The sequence below is a fragment of the Kogia breviceps genome, chromosome 1, assembly GCF_026419965.1.
Source record: "Kogia breviceps isolate mKogBre1 chromosome 1, mKogBre1 haplotype 1, whole genome shotgun sequence".
Classification (NCBI taxonomy): domain Eukaryota; kingdom Metazoa; phylum Chordata; class Mammalia; order Artiodactyla; family Physeteridae; genus Kogia; species Kogia breviceps.
In genome coordinates, this window is record NC_081310.1 from 105,500,634 (window position 1) to 105,524,836 (window position 24,203).

The 24,203-nt window shown below is 37.5% G+C and overlaps 1 protein-coding gene across 1 annotated transcript in view; it reads left to right on the forward strand.

The window, feature by feature from the left end:
* LOC136793549 (uncharacterized) overlaps nt 1–24,203 on the forward strand; it is a 158,759-nt gene that overhangs the window by 125,505 nt on the left and 9,051 nt on the right. The gene's annotated exons all lie outside the window — the stretch shown is intronic.

Below are 24,203 nucleotides of genomic sequence, written 5' to 3' on the forward strand. Positions count from 1 at the left end.
CTTCTTCTTGGATCTATCCCTTGATCATTATGTATTGTCCTTCTTTGTCTCTTGTAATAGTCTTTATTTTAAAGTCTATTTTGTCTGATATGAGAATTGCTACTCCAGTGTTCTTTTCTTTCTTTTTTTTTTTTTTTTGTGGTACGCAGGCCTCTCACTGTTGTGGCCTCTCCCGTTGTGGAGCACAGGCTCCGGATGCACAGGCTCAGCGGCCATGGTTCACAGGCCTAGCTGCTCCGCGGCATGTGGGATCTTCCCGGACAGGGGCACGAACTCGTGTCCCCTGCATCAGCAGGTGGAGTCTCAACCACTGCGCCACCGGGGAAGCCCCCATCTTTCTTTTGATTTCCATTTGCTTGGAATATATTTTTCCATCCCCTCACTTTAGGTCTGTGTGTGTCCCTAGGTCTGAAGTGGGTCTGTTGTAGACAGCATATATACAGGTCTTGTTTTTGTATCCATTCAGCCAGTCTGTGTCTTTTGGTGGAAGCATTTAATCCATTTACATTTAAGGTAATTATCGATATGTATGTTCCTATTACCATTTACTTAATTGTTTTTGGTTTGTTCTTGTAGGTCTTTTCCTTCTCTTGTGTTTCTTGCCTAGAGAAGTTCCTTTAGCATTTGTTGTAAAGCTAGTTTGGTGGTGCTGAACTCTCTCAGCTTTTGCTTGTCTGTAAGTTTTTAATTTCTCTGTCAAATCTGAATGAGATCCTTGCTGGGTAGAGTCATCTTTGTTGTAGGTTTTTCCCTTTCATCACTTTAAATATGTCCTGCCACTCCCTTCTGGCTTGCAGAGTTTCTGCTGAAAGATCAGCTGTTAACCTTATGGGGATTCCCTTGTGTGTTATTTGTTGTTTTTCCCTTGCTGCTTTTAATACGTTTTCTTTCTGTTTAATTTTTGATAGTTTGATTAATATGTGTCTTGGCGTGTTTCTCCTTGGATTTATCCTGTATGGGACTTTCTGTGCTTCCTGGACTTGACTAACTATTTCCTTTCCCATATTAGGGTAGTTTTCAACTATAATCTCTTCAAATATTTTCTCAGTCCCTTTCTTTTTTGCTTCTACAGGCCAATATCACTGATGAACATAGGTGCAAAAATCCTCAACAAAATACTAGCAACCAGAATCCAACAGCACATTAAAATGATCATACACCATGATCAAGTGGGGTTTATCCCAGGAATGCAAGGATTCTTCAATATATGGAAATTGATCAACGTGATACACCATATTAACAAACTGAAGGAGAAAAACCATATGATCATCTCAATAGATGCAGAGAAAACTTTCGACATAATTCAACACCCATTTATGATAAAAACCCTACAGAAAGTAGGCATAGAGGGAACTTTCCTTAACATAATAAAGGTCATATATGACAAACCCACATCCAACATCGTCCTCAATGGTGAAAAACTGAAACCATTTCCACTAAGATCAGGAACAAGACAAGGTTGCCCACTCTCACCACTCTTATTCAACATAGTTTTGGAAGTTTTAGCCACAGCAGTCAGAGAAGAAAAAGACATAAAAGGAATCCAAATCAGAAAAGAAGAAGTAAATCTGTCACTGTTTGCAGATGACATGATATTATACATAGAGAATCTTAAAAGATGTTACCAGAAAACTACTAGAGCTAATCAATGAATTTGGTAAAGTAGCAGGATTCAAAATTACTGCACAGAAATCTCTGGCACTCCTATACACTAATGATGAAAATATGAAAGTGAAATTAAGAAAACTCTCCCATTTACCATTGCAGCAAAAAGAATAACATATCTAGGAATAAACCTACCTAAGACAAAAGACCTGTATGCAGAAAATTATAAGACACTGATGAAAGAATTTAAAGATGATAAAAATGGAGAGATATACCATGTTCTTGGATTGGAAGAATCAACATTGTGAAAATGACTCTACTACCCAAAGCAATCTACAGATTCAGTGCAATCCCTATCAAACTACCACTGGCATTTTTCACAGAAGTAGAACAAAAAATTTCACAATTTGTATGGAAACACAAAAGACCTCGAATAGCCAAAGCAATCTTGAGAACAAAAAATGGAGCTGGAGGAATCAGGCTCCGACTTCAGATTACACTACAAACCTACAGTAATCAAGACAGTATGGTACTGGCACAAAAACAGAAATATAGATCAGTGGAAAAAGATAGAAAGCCCAGAGATAAACCCATGCACATGTGGTCACCTTATCTTTGGTAAAGGAGTCAAGAATATACAGTGGAGAAAAGACACCCTCTTCAATAAGTGGTGCTGGGAAAACTGGACAGGTACATATAAAAGTATGAAATTAGAACACTCTCTAACACCATACACAACAAATAAACTCAAAATGGATTGAAGACCTAAATGTAAGGCCAGACACTCTCAAACTCTTGGAGGAAAACATAGACAGAGCACTCTACGACATAAATAACAGCAAGATCCTTTTTGACCCACCTCCTAGAGAAATGGAAATAAAAACAAAAATAAACAAATGGTACCTAATGAAACTTAAAAGCTATTGCACAGCAAAGGAAACCATAAACAAGACCAAAAGACAACCCTCAGAACGGTAGAAAATATTTGCAAATGAAGCAACTGACAAAGAATCTCCAAAATTTACAAGCAGCTCAGGTAGCTCAATAACAAAAAAACAAACAACCCAATCCAAAAATGGGCAGAAGACCTAAATAGACATTTCTCCAAAGAAGATATACAGATTGCCAACCAACACATGAAAGAATGCTCAACATCATTAGTCATTAGAGAAATGCAAATCAAAACTACAATGAGATATCTCACACCGGTCAGAATGACCATCATCAAAAAATCTACAAACAATAAATGCTGGAGAGGGTGTGGAGAAAAGGGAAAACTCTTGCACTGTTGGTGGGAATGTAAATTGGTACAGCCACTATAGAGAACGGTGTGGAGGTTCCTTAAAAAACTACAAATAGAATTACTATATGACCCAACAATCTCACTACTGTGCATATATGCTGAGAAAACCATAATTCAAAAAGAGTCATGTACCAAAATGTTCATTGCAGCTCTGTTTACAATAGCCAGGACATGGAAGCAACCTAAGTGTCCATTGACAGATGATTGGATAAAGAAGATGTGGCACATATATATACAATGGAATATTACTCACCCATAAAAAGAAACTAAATTGAGTTATTTTTATTGAGTTGGGTGGACCTAGAGACTGTCATACAGAGTGAAGTAAGTCAGAAACAGAAAAACAAATACCGTATGCTAACACATATATATGGAATCTAAGGGGAAAAAAAAGGTCATGAAGGACCTAGGGGTAAGACGGGAATAAAGACACAGACCTACTAGAGGATGGACTTGAGGATATGGGGAGGGGGAAGGGTAAGCTGTGACAAAGTGAGAGAGTGGCATGGACATATATACACTACCAAACGTAAAATAGATAGCTAGTAGGAAGCAGCCACATAGCACAGGGAGATCAGCTCAGTGGTTTGTGACCACCTAGAGGGGTGGGATAGGGATGGTGGGAGGGAGAGAGATGCAAGAGGGAAGAGATATGGGAACATATGTATATGTATAACTGATCCACTTTGTTATAAAGGAGAAACTAACACACCATTGTAAAGCAATTATACTCCAATAAAGATGTTTTTAAAAAAAAAGAGAGAGAGAATCAATGGATGAGTGGGTAGAGGAAAGCTTCCTTCCAGAGGAAATTTCTGAACTGAGAGCCTTATGATGAGTAGGTGTCAATCAGGTAAAAGGAGGAGAGAATATTATTCCAGGCAAAGGAAACCAGTGTGCAAAAGTCTTGTAGCAGGATGTCCCCTCTTCTGCGGAGGAGCTAAAAAAAATGAATAGAATAAAGAGAGTGAGGAGGAGTATGGTTCAAGAAGAGGCTGAGGGTAGAGGCAATTTGTCAATTTAGTAAACATTTACTAGGAACCTGCTATATCCCTACTATTGCCGTAGGTACAGAGAAATCACAAAGTGTTAAAGCATTTTTCACTCAAGGAACTACTGAATCTGTCAGAAGATGGACACACACACAAACCCCTAAATATAATGTTATCCGTATTGTAATAGCGGCAAGAACAAAATGCTGTGGGAGTGCAATAGAGGGAATAATTAATTCTGATTGAGGAGGACCGAGAAGGAAGGAATTGTGGAGACTTGCATTGAGTAATTAACATTTGAGCTGACTCTTAAACGTATTCTAGACAACAGCATAAAGAGGTGCGAGAGGTATAAATAATGATCGTAAAATCTATTAAATAATTCCTTGGAAGAATCTATTTTGGGGAACAGTTATTCTTTTTTCTTTTTGCTTCATCATTTCCAAAACGTGAAATGTTTATCGCATCTTTCGGCATTTCTCAACTTCTACCACTAGGTGGCAAACATTTCCAAACTATGGCAGCAGCCTGTACCTAACGTCAGAGCCTGTTGGGACACATTTTTGAGGCTGGCTCTCCAGCAATCACAAACCGAATAGTCTAAAACGTTCTCATTATTGTCATTTTGAGCACCTTGACTGTTCTTATGAAATAAAAGGTAGCAACAGGAACAAAATTGCATTAAAAAATAAACAGGTTTTACTGGCAGAAATTAAAATTCTGTTCTTTTAGCAACAGAACCTGCCACTTCAGGCTCAAAACAAGGCCAGAGAAGTGGAGCAGCTCCAACACAGATTTTCATCTCCATGGCAACCTTTTTAGCTCCATGTACAATTAAAGCTACAGTATCATTTTTTCAGGAAGAAAAAAAAATGGACTACTGGCTGGCATTCATTCTTTAAAAGGAGTTGGAGAAACTAAATTGATTCTAATTAGTGAGGCTGACTTATAGGGAGGAGGGAATAAATTTGAAAATGCTTCACATAAGCAGCTCTATATTTCTCCTCCATCAGCAAATGAAAATAGTATTTTCTGCAATTTGATGTACTGACATTATCGCTATCCTCTTCAGCTTTCTTTGACAACAACTCTTTTGTGCCAGGCCTTCTCAAAAATCCAGCTTAATTCCCCTTTAGGCTGTATTTATGGATGAAAAACAATCCGTTCAATCCATTAGCAATTAGATATAGACCAGATGGTCTGGAAAGTGTTGGGACTCCCTCAGAATCCTGGAATAACCTCATCTCCAGGTCCTGTGTTTGTTTCCTCTTTTGAAGACATTTCTAAGGTTTTAGTTGTCAGTGAGAAAATCTATAGAACTCATGTTCCCTCTCTCCTGAAGGAGGTTGTTCAGAATTTCTGAAGGGTTCAAAAAAACAGGAAAAGATTTAAAGGATTAAAAGTGAAACATAAAGTTTAGTGGAACAAGAATTTGGTATATGAAGAACATGAAGGATTTTATGACTTAAAGACTTTTCAATATTATCTATAATGACATTTGAAATAGAGTGAAGATCAGCTCATTTACTCCATTAAAAAATTATTAATAAAGGATACTACTAATGGAACCTGGGCTTTCATATTATTTCATGAACGCAATAACATGAAAGAGTTGAATTTAAGATATTTCTGAGATCCCTGAGGATGGGTTATAATAGAATATTATTCCATGAAAATCATAAACATATATATATATTTTCTTTCCTTTAGAAATATACAGATACAGTCCTTCCTGAAATCAGAAAGATGGGAAAGAAGACTTCTCATGGACCCTTTCAGTCCCAGCATTCTACGTTTTTACAAGTGTGAAATGCAGGTACTATGGCACTGTTGCTTCATTCTCTTCAACCATAGTTAACATCCTATAAAAATGGCTGAGAGAAATAGAGCAGCAGCCTGTGATCCAGCTCACTTGTGGGTAGATGCTGTCATTGCTTTTAAAACATACTATCATTATCCCCTTTTTTCATAGACAAATTGAGACAAAGATTAGTTAAATGTCTTTTCCAGCACTAAGTCCACCATGGATGACACATGTTTCTATCTGTCCAGCATGCTTTGGTTAACTACACTCGCTTCATTCTTATCTAGAAGTAAATGAGGCGTCCCCTAACCCTGGCCCAACAGCAGACATGGACAAAGATGGAATTCCATCTCCTGGCCAAAATGATGCATCCAGGAATGGACATGGGACATAAGCTTTGCCAGTGGAAATTGTTTATGTCCTGGGAAAGTGAACGTTTCTTTTTGTTTGTGGGGCAAATGTAAACCTGGAATTACTGGTGGTCATTTTTTCCATCTTATAGGGAGAACTTGTCTTAAAATGAAGCCAACACAATTAAAGCAAAGAAAATAAACACTTTTACACACAAATAATTTTTAACACATTGATTTAACATACAGAGACATAGAGGCCTGGTTAGATTTTAACTGTGAAGTGAAGAAAGAAAGAGAAAATATGTCTAATGATACTGTCTAACGAGCTCTTATAGCTGGAGCCTGGCAAACTCACCTGGATCCTTATAACTTGTGAGCATGTGGAGTTTTTAGGTTTTTTAATTATTAATTTTACCTTTTAAATTATCGTGTAGTCAAATTGACTTTTTTCCATGTACAGTTCTATGAATTTTAGCACTAGTATAGATTCAAGTAACCCCCACGATTATTAGGATATGGAGAGAGTTCCTTCTATTACCTCAAACATCTCCCTCATGCCATTACTTTTTAGCCACACCTCCCCATACTCCTAACCCTTGGTAATCATGAATCTGTTTTCCATGTTTATAGATTTATCTTTTTGAGAATGTCGTATAAATGGAATCACATAGTATACAACCTTTTGAAACTGGCTTCTTTTCCTCAGAATAATGCATTTGAGATTCATCCAAATTGTGGCGTGAATCAATAGTTTGTTCCTTTCTATTGCTGAGTGGTATTTCATTGCACAGATGTATCACAGTTTATCCATTCACTCACTGAAAAACTTTGGGCTGTTTTCAGTTTTGGAGAGACTGCTATATAAACATTGGTATACAGGGTTTTTTTTGTGAACATAGCTTTCATTCCTCCAACAAGTGGGAGTTGCTGAGTCATGGTGCATATATGCTTAACCTTATTAAAAACTGCCCAAGTGTTTTACATATTTTCATCACCAGTAGCAAAGTATGAGAGTTCTACTTGCTCTGCATCCTCTTCAGCACTTGATATTGTCAATATGTTTTGTTTTTGTGTGTAGTTGTATCTCATTATGGTTTAACTTTACATTTCTCTTATGGCTAATGATGTTGAACATTTTTTAAATATATTGATTTGCCATCCTTATAACCTCTTTGCTGAATGTCCAAACTTTTGACTATTTTCAAAATTAGTTTATTTCATTAATGTTGAATGTTAAGAATTCTTCATATACTCTGGATATATGACTTGCATTTTCTACCAGGCTGTAGCTTGTTTTTTCATCCCCTTAAGAGTTTCTTGTACAGAGCAAATCTTTCAATTTTGATGAAGTTCCATTTATCATTTTTTTTCTTTTATGAATTGTGCTTTTGGTGTCATGTCTAAAAGCTTTGCCTAACCCCAGGTCCTAAAAATTTTCTTTTATGTTCTCTTCTAAGCCCCTTAGGTGACTAATACAAAGTTAAGTTTGAGAAGAACTACCACTCTATCCAGGAAGCATGTATTCTATTGACTTTGATGAAAAATCTGGCTTGAAACTAACCTACATCCACTGCTGGATTCAGGCAAAAACAAGTATATTTGGTCAATTTGCCAAACAGATCTTTGGAAATTAAACTGTACAAAGGACTGAGAAGCTTCCCAGAGAAATTCATGCTAAAAGACAAGAAAGCCAGACACACTCAGCCAATGATTGAGCTTTAAATTTGGGTGGGGAAGTATTTCTTAGTATAATATGACAAGTGTGGTGTATGAATTAGAGGTCAAAGTTCATTTCTAACCAATTTAAATATCCAGTTGGTCCAGCACTACTTATCGATAAGAACAGCCTTTCCTTCATTGAAAGTATTGATGCTTTAGTTTTCTATCAGGTGACCAGATTATGTATGAGTCTACAACTGTATCCTCTATCCTGTTCTATTGATCTCTTTGTCTATACTTACCCCTATACTAGACTGTCTTATTAGCTGCATTTTAATTATTGATAGGTCCCCAACTTTATTTTACTTCTTCACGATTATATTGGTTCTTTTATACCCATTGCTGCACTGTGAAAATTTCAAAATCAACTTGTCAATTTACCCCTGAAAAATCTACCAGACTCTTTATTGGGATTTTATTAGCATGTATAGCAGTCATGAACATGATATATCTATTTATTTGACGCTTCTATAATTTCTCCAAGCAGTATTTTGTGATTTTCATTGCACACAGCAAGATGCACTAGCCCTCTGCAGGTGGAAAGCACACTAATGAACTAAGCCAGAGAAGGACCTCAGGGCAGGAGGAGATCAGAAATCAGTGAGGCATCAGTGAACTCCAGGAAAGCTAGTGTCATATGGGAATCAGCTTCCTTCTTTTCAAGCTCCATTTACATTAAGAGTATATGTTTTGGACTTTCCTGGCGCAGTGGTTAAGAATCTGCCTGCCAATGCAGGGGACACGGGTTTGATCCCTAGTCCGGGAAGATCCCACTTGCCGCAGGGCAACTAAGCCCATGCGCCACAACTACTGAGCCTGTGCTCTAGAGCCCACGAGCCACAACTACTGAGCCTGCATGCCACAGCTACTGAAGCCCGTGTGTCTACCGTGCGTCTAGAGCCCGTGCTCCACAACAAGAGAAGTCACCGCAATGAGAAGCTGGCTCGCTGCAGCAAAGAGTAGCCCCCGCTCGCCACAACTAGAGAAAGCCTGCACACAGCAACGAAGACCCAAGGCAGCCAAAAATAAATAAATAAATAATTAAAAATAAAATAAATGATACCATGGCCATTATTTTTTAAAAAGTATATTTCTCTACTTGAAAATAATATTGTACTAGCTAGCATTAGAATCCCCTTTACTTAGAGTCACTAACTGTAGATGCTAACCACATCTACAAAGTACCTTCACAGCAACACTTAGATTAGTGTTTGATTAAATCATTGACTACTATATCCTGGCTTAGCGAACAAAGAAAACTAACTGTTATACCAAGAAATGACAACAGCCACCAGAAGCTGGAAGAAACAAGGAATGGACCCTCCCCTTGGTCCTCTGGAGTTAGCAGCTCTGCCGACACCCTAATTTCTTTAGCCTCCAAAACTGTGAGAGATTAAATTTCTGTTGCTTTAAGCCACCAAGTTTGTAGTAACTTGCTAGAGTAGCCCGGAGAAATTAATGCAGGTGGTTTGGGACTATAGATTTAGAAATCATAGGCAAAATAGAAGGAGGAAGAAGAATGAGTTGGAAGATGTGGTATAACAGAAATGCAAGAGAAAAAGTGTGTCAAGAGGTGGCCTATACTATCAAATGCAAAAGAATGATCAAGCAAGATAAAGATTAAAAGATTTCATTAGGTTTAGCAACAAAGATAGCAATGAGAATCTTTTTGAAAACAGTTTCATTTTAAAGAACAAAAGCAGATTTTTAACATGCAGAATGGTTACTGGTTAAACGAGGACTTATAAATAGCCATTCTACATCTCTTTTTTGTGTCTTTCAAAATGCTTGAGTTTGAAGAGGAGGAGGGGTATAAGGCTGTAGTTAAAGACATATGCAGGGTTCTTGAGGGAACAGGCATGTTTGTAATATAAAATTAGGGAAGAGACATAGTACCTTTTCCATTGTAAACATCGGGGAAGAATGAGTTCAGACAAATTGAACGTGGGATTTAAGGAAGATGTGGAAGATCTTCTGTGATGGTCCCTATTTTCTATTTTCTCTGCAAGTTTAAGGGGAAGTTATTTATTAAGAGTGAAGGGTGAAACCTGGAGTTAGAAAGTTTTGAAATGAAAAAAAAATTTTTTTTTTGAAATAACCCATCTGGACAATGGGAGAGAAAGCTGATTACAAAAAATAATAGAATATTTCTGCACAATGCTGAATATACATTTCCGTTTGAAAACTATCAATTTATAGTGGCACCAATCTGCACATAATAAAGATTCTTGCTATAATGCTCAGATTCCAGGAAAAAAAACAAAAGAGGACGTTTGGATTGATCTAGTGTTCGCATTTCATCAGTTGGGGACAATGGAAGGACAAATTAATGATGATGAGGACAATACAAGAGAATAGTTGAAATGATGGACATATTTCTAGGCTCAATAGGCATTTTTTTTCATATTTGTTTTTTGTCCCTGTACTCCAGCACCTAATCGGAACAAATGAGATACCATGTTATCCAGGAAAGAAAAGCAGTCATGAAAAGAAAGCTTCTAAAAGGAAGCAAAGGGCAGAAAGAAATGGGGTGGGTTGGGGAGGTCATAGAAGTTAGAGGTAAGGGCCAGAGGAGAATGACAGGTATGATAGACTTGGATTATGTGTGTGGCTATGTCATTTTCTTCATTAAATTTTGATGTTTAACACAATGATTATGCATGAATGCTTTTCTAGGAATATTTCTAAAGAGTTGGAGTAGGAAGGGTAGAGGCAAGCAAGGACAAAGCAATCTAACAAAAGTGAAGGCATTCCTACAACAGATCTGGTGTGATTCTCCCCTAAGCTTGCCAAATAAAACATATGATGCCCAGGTACATTTGAATTTCAGATGAACAATGAGTAAACATTTTACATAAATATGTTCCAAATATCTCATGGGATATAATTACTCTTAAAAAGTACTCGTTCTTTATCTGAAATTCAAATTTACCTGGGTGTCCTGTAGTTTTATTTGCTAAATCTGGCAACTCTATTGCTCCTCCCCCAATAAAAATGGTTTATAGTCAGTTTTGCCAAGGAGTAGAATTAAACAGCAACATCACCCCTGGGAGAGATTAAAATGCTAGATTTTAAAAAAAATGTTGCATTTATAATGTCTGTACCATGAAATTTTTTGAAAAGGTATTCAAAATTTAAATCACAAGTGTGTGTGTGTGTGTGTGTGTGTGTGTGTGTGTGTGTTCTGAATTCTTCTTTATTTTATTATTTTCCTTCTACAAAAGAGATTATATTTGATAGTAGATCCCAGAAATAAGTCTGATGCTTATTAAAGTATAACTGGATTGAAGCTCTTTTCAAATTATGACTGCTTCCCCTCATCCTGGAGATATCTAAATGAAACCTAAGTCATGAATGAGTGAGTACATTTGACAGACTGCATGGTATGCCATGAAAGCCTACCCTAAGCAAAAAGATTGGATGTCTGGAACTAAAGACAAAGAGAAAGTGCCTGATGAGATCTTTTAAATTGAAGCCACTAAAGATGACATAATAGAAATGAATACAGGAAGATAATGACTCCACGTCAGACATTGTCCTAAGTGCTTCATGTGTATTAATTCTGATCACAGTCTTATGGGTCAGATATTATTAATATCCACATTTTGTAGATAACGAAACTAAGAGGTCAAGTTCAAGATCACTGTTAGGAAACAGCAGAACAAGGATTTGAACATAGGCAGTTAGGCGCCAAAACATATGCTCTTAACCAATGAACTATACTTTTCTAATATACTCAGAAAAGCTTTAGAATGAAAAGATATTTAGGTAAACACTGTTACAAAAGAAAAATGGTCTTACATATAGGTGGACAGTAAATGTTGGTTAATTGACTGTCTAAAATATTCTCTATCCTCAGGGCAGCTAAAGCATTGTTCATTCTTCTATTGCAGCATTTATAACACTGTCTTGAATTTTTTTGTTATTTAGATATTTTCATGTGGTAAATGATGACCTCTTTTGCATTAGGAATCTGGTATTTATATTCTTATTCTTAGCTCTTAGCAGAATGCCTTGTACGTAGCATTAGCATGATTAATGTGTAAACAAATGAATACAAAAAAGAAAGAGTGAATTCTAAAGTTTTAAGTTAGAATTCAAACTTTTTCTGTTTTGGAGGCATCAATCTTCTATAAATTTTTCTAAATATGCTATGAAATTAAGGTAGAAAAGGAGGTGGCTTTCTAGTGTGTAATGCTGGAGAGCCAAAAGCATTGCAGGAATAGACTCTGGCTTGGCATATTTTATATTTATGAAAAAAAACTACCTCAAGTGCCTTTTGTAGGTTTCCTGATAATGCTAATCTCATCTGATTAGTTGTATCTTAGAAATTGATGGGGGTAAGGGAAGATTATTTGGACAAAAATAGATACTTCTCAGCACAAATTGTAGAGGAAATCTTCAATTAAATTTGTAGTATTTCATCTTTAAGTACTAACATGAAAAGACTGTCAATGGCACTGAAATTAAAAAATGGAAATTTAATAATATATAACTTTAAAATATATGTATACATATATTTAAAAACTGTGTTAGCTATAGCAGTTTTTGTTAAAACAAGAATATGTTTAGGCCTCATTTATGTAATTAAAAAATAATTCTTAAAATTCTGGCAGGAGTTTGTTATCAGTAATCTAAGCATTATATTTAGTGTCATTAAATTAATTTACAATCATGGAGAACAGGTGATACACTCTGAGAAATGTTGGTTCTTAAAGATGTTAAAAGCATGTTTACATGAAAAAAAAATCTGTTTGGCAAAGTGACACATACCTATAAAAATTCCAAAAATATGAACAATAAATGAAAGCCTTCCTTAATTTGGGAGTGGAAGATGAGATGGGGTCAAGTATGAAAGGAGCATGAGTCTGAAATGTCTGTTGTAAATATTATTTGGTGATAAAATTCTTACATTTTAATAGACCATCTTGACTTGCATACTTCAAAATAGCCTTTCAAAATCATTTGTGTCCCTCCAAGGTGAATTACAGCATGTGACTGACCTTTCTCTCTTTCTAAAGAAAATACATTGTCTATAACTAATGTCATCCTGTGAATTCTTCTTCATGCACAATGAACACTTTAAATATCTTTTCCTTCTATTGGCAGCTAATACCCATTATAATAAAGAAATGTCACTGTTTTGTTTCCAAACTGAATAACTAGAAGTTATTCAACTTTTGTTTAACTCTTTGGTAAACATTTGGAAAACTAGTAAATTGTTCTAGACTTAATGTATCTTCTCTTAGATTATTTATTGGGAGTATCAGTTTTGAATCCAGAGATCACCTTAATGCTATCAAAAGCCATCATCAAAATGACCTGTTAATTTGAGACAACACAAGAACAGTCTATTAACTAGGTTGGTTTAGCAATTGTCTACAATGCCAGGGCAGGGTATTTCACAGTTGTTTAAAGAGTGCCTCCTCCATCCTAGTTCTGTTTATTCTGGGGATACAGCAGCAAACAAGACCAGGTCTTCATGTGGCTATATCAATCAGAATCATCTTGTGTGCTATGCAGGGATTGACTCGATGGTAGAATGAACAGACTAATTTAAGAAGACCTGCATTAATCTCTTTAAGGCTGAGTCTGGCATTCTTAATGACTTCTTTCTTAGAGTCTGCAATCTTAATATGAAAGCTTTTGGGACTTTGGATCGAGATGTAATTCCCCCCAATAAAGTGGAATATATAGGAAGAGTTCTATAGTTTCATATTATATATATACTATATAGTTATAGTTACATATTATATATAACTATATGTATAGCAACTATAACATGTATAATAATTTTATGTAGTTATCAGAAGCTATGGTAAGGAAATGTTTTAAAATATTCACCATCAATACATCAAACGTATGGAAAAGTAAATCAGCAAAAACTAACCCATGAACACATACGTTGACTCTTTAATTCAACATTTGACAACTATTTATTGAGCACTGTGCTAGAGGCCGAGTATAGGGCGGTGAACAAAATACTTCCTCTGCCTACCCTCCTAAAGCTTAGAACTTAGTGGAAGAGATCAGCATTCAAAACATAAATCAATAAGTAAACACAAAATGTTGAGTTCTACCATTAGTTGTGCAAACAAACAGATGGCAGTTGCAAAGAATTACAGTAAGGCCTAGTTTAAATGGCAGGAGGTGGTCATAGTAGACTAGGAGTTTTGTCTGACCCAGCTTTGAAATAAGAGAGTTCTTAGAGACTCTGGCTGGAATTTATCATGTAGACATTATTATCTAGATATAGCTTTTATGTGTGATACACCAACTGTGTGCTTCAATCTTAAATTACCTTAAAATCTTGTATATGTCATAATAATCGCATCAAATATGATTTGGCCATTTAAAATTTCTACCCCTTTCTCATTAGTAAAATGAACTTGACCATATGACACATCTCTAGAGTTAATGAGTGATATGAGGTAAAATACAACTGATGACACATATGTACATTGGTTAATGTCTTATAAATTAAAACAGTATATAAATCTTACTCTAATCTGTGTGTAGAAATTATCTGGTTAAATATCTTTCTTTTCTGTCTTCTGGTGGAGAAATAAGCTTTCCCCAGAAAAGGCTGAGCAATATGGGGATGTTAAGCTTGGACAGATGTTTATATTCCCTTCACTTGGAGTTTGACAAGCAATACAACATGGAAAAAGGGCTGTAATGGTGGACGAAAAGCAATAAACAGGAGGAATGAGAGAATGGGATAAGTCTGGGGCTGATTGACTACTTTCAAAAAGATTTTAGAAGACTTTTCATAATGAGAAAGTTTCTGAATAATAATAGCAACAATAATAGCTTCCATTTCTTATATACTTGCAATGTGTCTGGCCCAGTGCTTCACAAAAACTTTCTTGTTTGAATTTCTTGAAAACCCTATGGAGTCAGAATTATTATCCCTGCTTTACAAACATGGAACTGAGACTCAGAGAGGAAAGCGACTTGCCCAGTGTTACACAGCTCATCAAAAGGAAGAACCAGGGTTCAAACCTATGTCTATCTGACTCCAAGGTCTTTTTGTTATATTGCATTGCCTCCTCACTGAAGAACTGTTTACAATTTTCCTAAGCTTTCTTGGCAATGTGAAAACTAGTTATTCAGGGCCTAGAAGATGCAGAACATGTCATTAAATGTGCAAATTTATTTGTGTTAAAATCAATGAATTTTGAGTGAATATTTCAAAATGGCTTCTTAAAGGTGCTATATTTAGTATTTGCATAGCATTATGCCATGCCATGCTTTGGTATAGAGCAAATGTATTCCCATGAAAAATATTTATTGAACACTCCAGAGGCAAATGAAACCCCAAACTATGCTTTTTAAAAAATTTTTGTTTTTTAACATGTTCATTGGAGTATAATTGCTTTACAATGGTGTGTTAGTTTCTGCTTTATAACAAAGTGAATCAGCTATACATATACCTATACATATATTCCCATATCTCCTCTCTCTTGCGTCTCCCTCCCACCCTCCCTACCCCATCTCTCTAGGTGGTCACAAAACACCGAGCTGATCTCCCTGTGCTATGCAGCTGTTTCCTACTAGCTATCTATTTTACATTTGGTAGTGTATATATGTCCATGCCACTCTCTCACTTCGTCCCAGCTTACCCTTCGCCCTCCCTGTGTCCTCAAGTCCATTCTCTACTTCTGCGTCTTTATTCCTGTCCTGCCCCTAGGTTCTTCAGAACCATTTATTTTTTTTAGATTCCATATATATGCGTTAGCATATGGTATTTGTTTTTCTGTTTCTGACTTACTTCACTCTGTATGACAGACTCCAGGTCCATCCACATCACTACAAATATCTCAATTTCATTAATTTTTATGGCTGAGTAATATTCCATTGTATATATGTGCCACATCTTCTTTATCCATTCATCTGTTGATGGATACTTAGGTTGATTCCAAGTCATGGCTACTGTAAATAGAGCTACAGTGAACATTGTGGTACAAGATTCTTTTTGAATTATGGTTTTGTCAGTGAATAGGCCCAGTAGTGGGATTGCTGGGCTGTATGGTAGTTCTATTCTTAGTTTTTGAAGGAATCTCCGTACTGTTCTCCACAGTGGCTATATCAGTTTACATTCCCACCAACAGTGCAAGAGGGTTCCCTATTCTCCACAACCTCTCCAGTATTTATTGTTTGTAGATTTTTTTACTGATGGCCCTTCTACTGGTGTGAGATGATACCTCATTGTAGTTTTGATTTGCATTTCTCTAATGATTAGTGATGTTGAGCACCATTTCATGTGTTTGTTGGAAATCTGTATATCTTCTTTGGAGAAATGTCTATTTAAGTCTTTTTCCCATTTTTGGATTGGATTGTTTATTTTTTTGATATTAAGCTGCATGAACTGCTTGTAAATTTTGGAGGTTAATCCTCTGTCAGTTGCTTCATTTGAAAATATTTTCTCCCATTCTGAGGGTTGTCTTTTTATCTTGTTTATGGTTTCCTTTACTGTGCAAAATCTTTTAAGTTTCATTAGGTCCCATTTGTTTAATTTTGTTTTATTTCCATTTCTCTAGGCGGTGGGTCAAAAAAGATCTTGCTGTGATTTATGTCATAGAGTGTTCTGCCTATGTTTTCCTCTCAGAGTTTTATAGTGTCTGGCCTTACATTTAGGTCTCTAATCCATTTTTAGTTTATTTTTGTATATGGGGTTAGTGAGTGTTCTAATTTCATTAGTTTACATGTAGCTGTTCAGTTTTCCCAGCACCACTTATTGAAGAGACTGTCTTTTCTCCATTGTATATTCTTGCCTCCTTTATCAAAAATAAGGTGACTATATGTGTGTGGGTTTATGTCTGGGCTTTCTATCCTGTTCCATTGATCTATATTTTTATTTTTGTGCCAGTACCATACTGTCTTGATTACTGTAGCTTTGTAGTATAGTCTGAAGTCTGCATCCTGATTCCTCCAGCTCCATTTTTCTTTCTCAAGATTGCTTTGGCTATTCGGGGTCTTTGTGTTTCTGTACAACTTGTGAAATTTTTTGTTCTAGTTCTGTGGAAAATGTCAGTGGATTCCTTTTATTTCTTTTTCTTCTCTGATTGCTGTGGCTAAAACTTCCAAAACTATGTTAAATAATAGTGGTGAGAGTGGACAACATTATCTTGTTCCTGATAGTAAAGGAAATGGTTTCAATTTTTCACCATTGAGAATGATGTTGGCTGTGGATTTGTCATATATGGCCTTTATTATGTTGAGGTAAGTTCCCTCTATGCCTACTTTCTGTTGGGTTTTATCATAAATCAGTGTTGACTTTTGTTGAAAGCTTTTTCTGCATCTATTGAGATGATCATATGGTTTTTCTCCTTCAATTTGTTAATATGGTTTATCACATTGATTGATTTGCATATATTGAAGAATCCTTGCATTCCTGGGATAAAACCCACTTGATCATGTTGTATGATCCTTTTAATATGCTTTTGGATTCTGTTTCCTAGTATTTTGTTGAGGATTTTTGCATCTATGTTCATCAGTGATATTGGCCTCTAGTTTTCTTTTTTTGTGACAACTTTGTCTGATTTTGGTATCAGGGTGATGGTGGCCTCATAGAATGAGTTTGGGAGTGTTCCTCCCTCTGCTATATTTTGGAAGAGTTTGAGAGGATAGGTGTTAGCTCTTCTCTAAATGTTTGATAAAATTCGCCTGTGAAGTCGTCTGGTCCTGGGCTTTTTTTGTTGGAGGATTTTAAATCACAGTTTCAATTTCAGTGCTTGCGATTGGTCTGTTTATATTTTCTGTTTCATCCTGGTTCAGTCTCAGAAGGTTGTGCTTTTCTAAGAATTTGTCCATTTCTTCCAGGTTGCCCATTTTATTGGCATATAGTTGCTTGTAATAATCTCTCATGATCCTTTGTATTTCTTCAGTGACAGATGTTATTTCTCCTTTCTCATTTCTAATTCTATTGATTTGAGTATTCTCCCTTTTTTTCTTGATGAGTCTGGCTAATGGTTTATCAATTTTGTTTATCTTCTCAAAGACCCAACTTTTAGTTTTATTGATCTTTGCTATTGTTTCCTTCATTACTTTTTCATTTATTTCTGAAATCTTTATGATCTTTCTTTCTACTAATCCTTATGATTTCTTTCCTTCTACTAATTGGGTTTTTTTTTTTCTCCTTTTTACTCTAATTGCTTTAGGTGTAAGGTTAGGTTGTTTATTTGAGATTTTTCTTGTTTCTTGAGGTAGGATTGTGCTGCTATCAACTTCTCTCTTAGAACTGCTTTTGCTGCATCCCATAGGGTTTTGGGTCGTCATGTTTTCATTGTCATTTGTTTCTAGGTATTTTTTGGTTTCCTTTTTGATTTCTTAAGTGATCTCTTGGTTATTAAGTAGTGTGTTCTTTAGCCTCCATGTGCTTTTATTTTTTACAGGTTTTTTCCTGGTATTGATATCTAATTTCATAATGTTCTTGTCAGAAGAGATATTTGATACACTTTCAATTTTCTTAAATTTACCAAGGCTTGATTTGTGACCTATGATATGATCTACCCTGGAGAATGTTCCATGAGCACTTGAGAAAAAAGTGTATTCTGTTGTTTTGGGATGGACAGTCCTGTAAATATCAAGTAAGTCCATCTTTTTTAACGTGTCATTTAAACCTCGTGTTTCCTTATTTATTTTCATTTTGGATGATCTGTCCATTGGTGAAAGTGGGGTGTTGAATTCCCCTACTATGATTGTGTTACTGTTGATTTCCCCTTTTATGGCTGTTAGCCATTTTTATGGCTGTTAGCCATTTTTATGGCTGTTAGAATTTTTTTATGGCTGTTAGCATTTGCCTTATGTATTGAGGTCCTTCTATGTTGTGTGCATAAATATTTACAATTGTTATATCTTCTTCTTGGATTGACCCCTTGATCATTATGTCGTGTCCTCTTTGTCTCTTGTAACATTTTTTATTTTAAAGTCTATTTTGTCTGATATGAGAATTGCTACTCCAGCTTTCTTTTGATTTCCATTTGCATGGAATATCTTTTTCCATCCCCTTACTTTCAGTCTGTATGTGTCCCTAGGTCTGAAGTTGTTCTCTTATAGACAGCATATATATGGTTCTTGTTTTTGTATCCATTGAGCCAGTTTATGTCTTTTGGTTGGAACATTTAATCCATTTAAATTTAAGATAGTTATGGATATGTATGTTCCTATTACCATTTTCTGAATTTTTGGTGTTTGTTATTGTAGATCTTCTCCTTCTCTTGGTTTCCTGGCCAGAGAAGTTACTTTAGCATTTGTTGTCAAAGTGGTTTGGTGATGCTGAATTCTCTTAGCTTTTGCTTGTCTGTAAAGTTTTTAATTTCTCTGTCGAATCTGAGTGAGATCCTTGCTGGGTAGAGTAATCTTGGTTGTAGGTTTTCCCCTTTCATCACTTTAAATATGTCCTGCCACTCCCTTCTGGCTTGCAGAGTTTCTGCTGAAAGATCAGCTGGTAACCTTATGGGGATTACCTTCTATGTTATTTGTTGTTTTTCCCTTGCTGCTTTTAATATTTTTTCTTTGTATTTTATTTTTGATATTTTGATTAATATGTGTCTTGGCATGTTTCTCCTTGGATTTATCCTGTATGGGGTTCTCTTTGCTTCCTGGACTTGACTGACTATTTCCTTTCCCATGTTTGGGATGTTTTCAACTATAATCTCTTCAAATATTTTCTCAGTCCCTTTCTTTTCCTCTTCTTCTTCTGGGACGCCTATAATTCGAATGTTGGTGTGTTTAATGTTGTCCCACAGGTGTCTGAGTCTGCCCTCAATTCTTTTCATTCTTTTTTCTTTATTCTGCTCTGTGCTAGTTATTCCCACTATTTTATCTTCCAGGTCACTTATCGGTTCTTCTTCCTCAGTTCTTCTGCTATTTATTCCTTCTAGAGAATTTTTAATTTCTTTTATTGTGTTGTTCATCATTGTTTGTTTGCTCTTTAGTTCTTCTAGGTCCTTGTTAGACGTTTCTTATATTTTCTCCATTCTATTTCCAAGATTTTGGATCATCTTTACTATCATTACCTTGAATTCTTTTTCAGGTAGACTGCCTATTTCCTCTTCATTTGTTAGGTCTGGTGTGTTTTTATCTTGCTCCTTCATCTTCTGTGTGTTTCTCTGTCTTCTCATTTTGCTTAACTTACTGTGTTTGGGGTCTCCTTTTTGAAGGCTGCATGTTCATAGTTCCCGTTGTTTTTGGTGGCCGCCTCCAGTGTCTAAGGTTGGTTCAGTGGGTTGTGTAGGCTTTCTGGTGAATGGGACTGGTGCCTGTGTTCTGGATGATGGGTCTGGATCCTGTCTTTCTGGTGGGCAGGACCACATCCAGTGGTGTGTTTTGAGGTGTCTGTGACCTTATTATGATTTTAGGCAACCTCTCTGTTAATGCGTGGGGTTGTGTTCTGTCTTGCTAGTTGTTTGTCATAGGGTGTCCACCACTGTAGCTTGCTGGTCGTTGAGTGGAGCTGGGTCTTACTGCTGAGATGAAGATCTCTGGGAGAGATTTTGCCATTTGATATTACATGGAGTTGGGAGGTCTCTTGTGGACCAATGTCCTGAACTCAGCTCTTCCACTTCATAGGCACATGTCTGACACCTGACCAGAGCACCAAGACCCTGTCATCCACATGGCTCAGAAGAAAAGGGAGTAAAGAAAGAAAGAAAGAAAGAAAAAATAAAATTAAATTAAAAGTTATTAAAGTAAAAAATCAAACAGTAATAAAAAAAGAAAGAAAGAAAGAATAGAGCAACCAAACCAAAAAACAAATCCACCAATGATCACAAGCACTAAAAACTATGATTAAAAAAATAATAATAATATGGATAGACAGAACCCTAGGACAAATGGTAAAAGCAAAGCTATACAGACAAAATCATACAAAGAAGCATACACATACACACTCACAAAAAGAGAAAAAGGAAAAAAAAATATATTTTTTTTTAAAAAGGAAGAGAGCAACCAAATCAATAAATAAATCCACTAGTGATAATAAACTCTAAATACTAAACTAAGATAAACATAAAACCAGAAACAAATTAGATGCAGAAAGCAAACCCTAAGTCTACAGTTGCTCCCAAAGTCCACCTCCTCAGTTTGGGATGATTTGTTGTCTATTCAGTTATTCCACAGATGCAGAGTACATCAAGTTGATTGTGGAGATTTAATCCGCTGCTCCTGAGGCTGCTGGGAGAGATTTCCCTTTCTCTTCTTTGTTCGCACAGCTCCTGGAGTTCAGCTTTTGATTTGGCCCTGCCTCTGTGTGTAGGTCGCCTGAGGGCATCTGTCCATCACTCAGACAGGATGGGGTTAAAGGAGCGGCTTTAGGGGGTTCTGGCTCACTCAGGCCAGGGGGAGGGGAGGGTACGGAATGCGGGGTGAGCCTGCGGTGGCAGAGGCCGGCGTGACGTTACACCAGCCTGAGGCGCGGTGTGTGCTCTCCCAGGGAAGTTGTCCCTGGATCACGGGACCCTGGCAGTGGGGGGCTGCACAGACTCCCAGTGGATAGTGCCCTGTGCTCGCACACAGGCTTCTTGGTGGCTGCAGCAGCAATCTTAGCGTCTCATGCCCATCTCTGGGGTCTGCACTGATAGTCTCCTCTCACGCTCGTCTCTGGAGCTCGTTTAGGCTGTTCTCTGAATCCCCTCTCCTCGCACACCCCTAAACAATGGTCTCTTGCCTCTTTTGCAGGTCTAGACTTTTTCCCGGACTCCCTCCCGGCTAGCCATGGCGCACTAGCCCCCTTCAGGCTGTGTTCACACCGCCAACCTCAGTCCTCTCCCTGGGATCTGACTTCCGAAGCCCGAGCCTCAGCTCCCAGCCCCCACCCATCCCGGCGGGTGAGCAGACAAGCCTCTCGGGCTGGTGAGTGCTGGTCGGCAGTGATCTTCTGTGCGGGGATCTCCTCGCTTTGCCCTGTGCACCTCTGTTGCTGTGCTCTTCTCTGTGGCTCTGAATCTTACCCCACTCCACCCCCCATCTCCACCAGTGAAGGGGCTTCCTAGTTTGTGGGAACTTTTCCTCCTTCACAGCTCCCTCCCACTGGTGCAGGTCCCGTCCCTATTCTTTTGTCTCTGTTTTTCCTTTTTTCTTTTGCCCTACCCAGGTACATGGGGAGTTTCTTGCCTTTTGTGAAGTCTGAGGTCTTCTGCCAGTGTTCAGTAGGTGTTCTGTAGGAGTTGTTCCACATGTAGATGTATTTCTGATGTATTTGTGGGGAGGAAGGTGATCTCCACTTCTTACTCCTCTGCCATCTTGAAGGTCTCCCCAAACTATTCTTATACTTTCACAGGTGGCTCTAAAATAGAGGTTTATACTTTTCATTGATTTGCATAGGAGCATAAGTATACTTTCCCTTTCCAACCCTTTTTAGTTTATTCTGACATAAGCAGTTTATGACATAAGTTAACACTGCATAATAATGGGAGTAATTTAATATGAAGTGTTCAGAGAATCCTTAATGAATACTTTAAAAGTTATAAGGAAGAACAGTATCTGTTCCCACTTCTTTGGCTGTGCGAATCCTTTGGAGATGCTAAGAAAGTGCAGCATCATGAAAATTTAGCTGAGTTTTTTTATGAACCTGCAGCAAATCTTCACACCCAAAATGTTTTATGTGCCTTCCCAGGTATATTAGTTGTCTATTGCTCCATAACAAGTTACCTCCAAAATCTCCTAAAAAAATATGTGTCTCGTAGTTTCTGTGGGTCGGGAACCTGGGCACAGCTGCTTGGGCTATCTGGCTCAGGTTCTCACACCATGTGATGATCGAGGTGTAGGCCAGGGCCATGGTCATCTCAAGGCTTGACCTGGACAGAACTGCTTCCTGTTGGCAGGCCTCACACGATCCATTTCCAAGGTCACTCATGTGGCTTTGGGCAAGCCCGATATCCTCACTGGCTTTTTGGAAGGAGACATCATTTCCTCCCCACATGGTCTTCTCCACAACAGGACAGCTTGCTTCTCCCAGAGCAAGATCTCCAAGCAAGAAAAAGTGCAGGATGGCAAACAAGATGGAAATTAGTCTTTTTGTAATCCAGTGTTGGGCTTTTCATCCCTTTGTGCTCTTCTTGTTTCTTACAATTGAGTCATTTGGTCCAGACCACACTCAAGGGGAGACAATTATATAAGGCTGTGGGCACCAGGAGGCAGAGATCATTGGGGCTCTTTTTAGAGGCTGCCTACCACACAAACCAACACTCACTAGATCATAAGACAAACATTATTATCATTATTATTAGAGTCGTGCAACAGCATGAATAACTTATACTTCAACAGTAATTTACATTTTTCAAAGTATTATAGATAAAGCTTACCATACCAAAGTCTGATGACATTTTTTTCAGTAGATAAAATGGGCATGTGTGAAATTCATTCAAAGGTAGACTGACATCTGTAAATCTGGCAAATGCTTATATCCTGTGCTTAAGAATGGGCAGTAAGGTAAAAGTGAATCCATCTTGATATGATGCTAAGAAGTCCTGGTGTTCTTGCACATAACTTTGCAATATAGATAACTTAGCTGAAAAGTCAAAAGTCTGTGACCTCAGGACTAGTTAAAGCTAACTTGACATCAAGGTGGTTAAGCCAATGACCTTGGCCTCATTAGCCCTGATCAAACGAGTGCTTGGTCCTAATACAAACAATGCCTGAGTACATCATGACTGTATGGCTTCCAGGTCAATGGTCACTAATATCAAGTATTAAAAAATATAGGGGCTTCCCTGGTGGTGCAGTGGTTGAGAGTCTGCCTGCCGATGCAGGGGACACGGGTTCGTGCCCCGGTCTGGGAAGATCCCACATGCCGCGGAGTGGCTGGGCCCGTGAGCCGTGGCCGCCTAGCCTGTGCGTCCGGAGCCTGTGCTCCGCTACAGGAGAGGCCACAACAGTGAGAGGCCTGCGTCCGGGAAAAAAAAAAAAAAAAAAAAGGGAAATGACAAAGAGCACAGTTTATAATTACTTTCCCTTCAGGAATATATTTCCTAAACGTATTATATTAAAGTGATCTGGGGTCTGTTGAACACCTAAATTCTAACTGTCTGATAAATGAAAATCCTCATTCCAAGTTGTATTATTCATCAATTCCGTGATGAATTCAGTAGTTTTCAACTGACAATATAAGGGTTATTGACACTGATAAAGGGAATTGGCTGAAGCTACCACGTCTCCAGAGTTTTTGAAAAGCCCTGCCTGATGAACAGATAGCTTGTCTGTTGATAGGGTGATGTGCTGCATGGGAGTAAGAGCAAAGGTTTTTAATGCTCAATTCTAACTCTTTCATTTGTTAGCATTGTAACTCTGGGGATGTTTCCTGAACTTTCTGAAATGCAATTTCCTCACCTCTGAATAAGGATGAACTCTATGACGGCCATGAAAATGTGCCTCCTAGACCCCTACTACAGGAAGCACACCAGGCTGAGGGTCCAGCTGTTCTG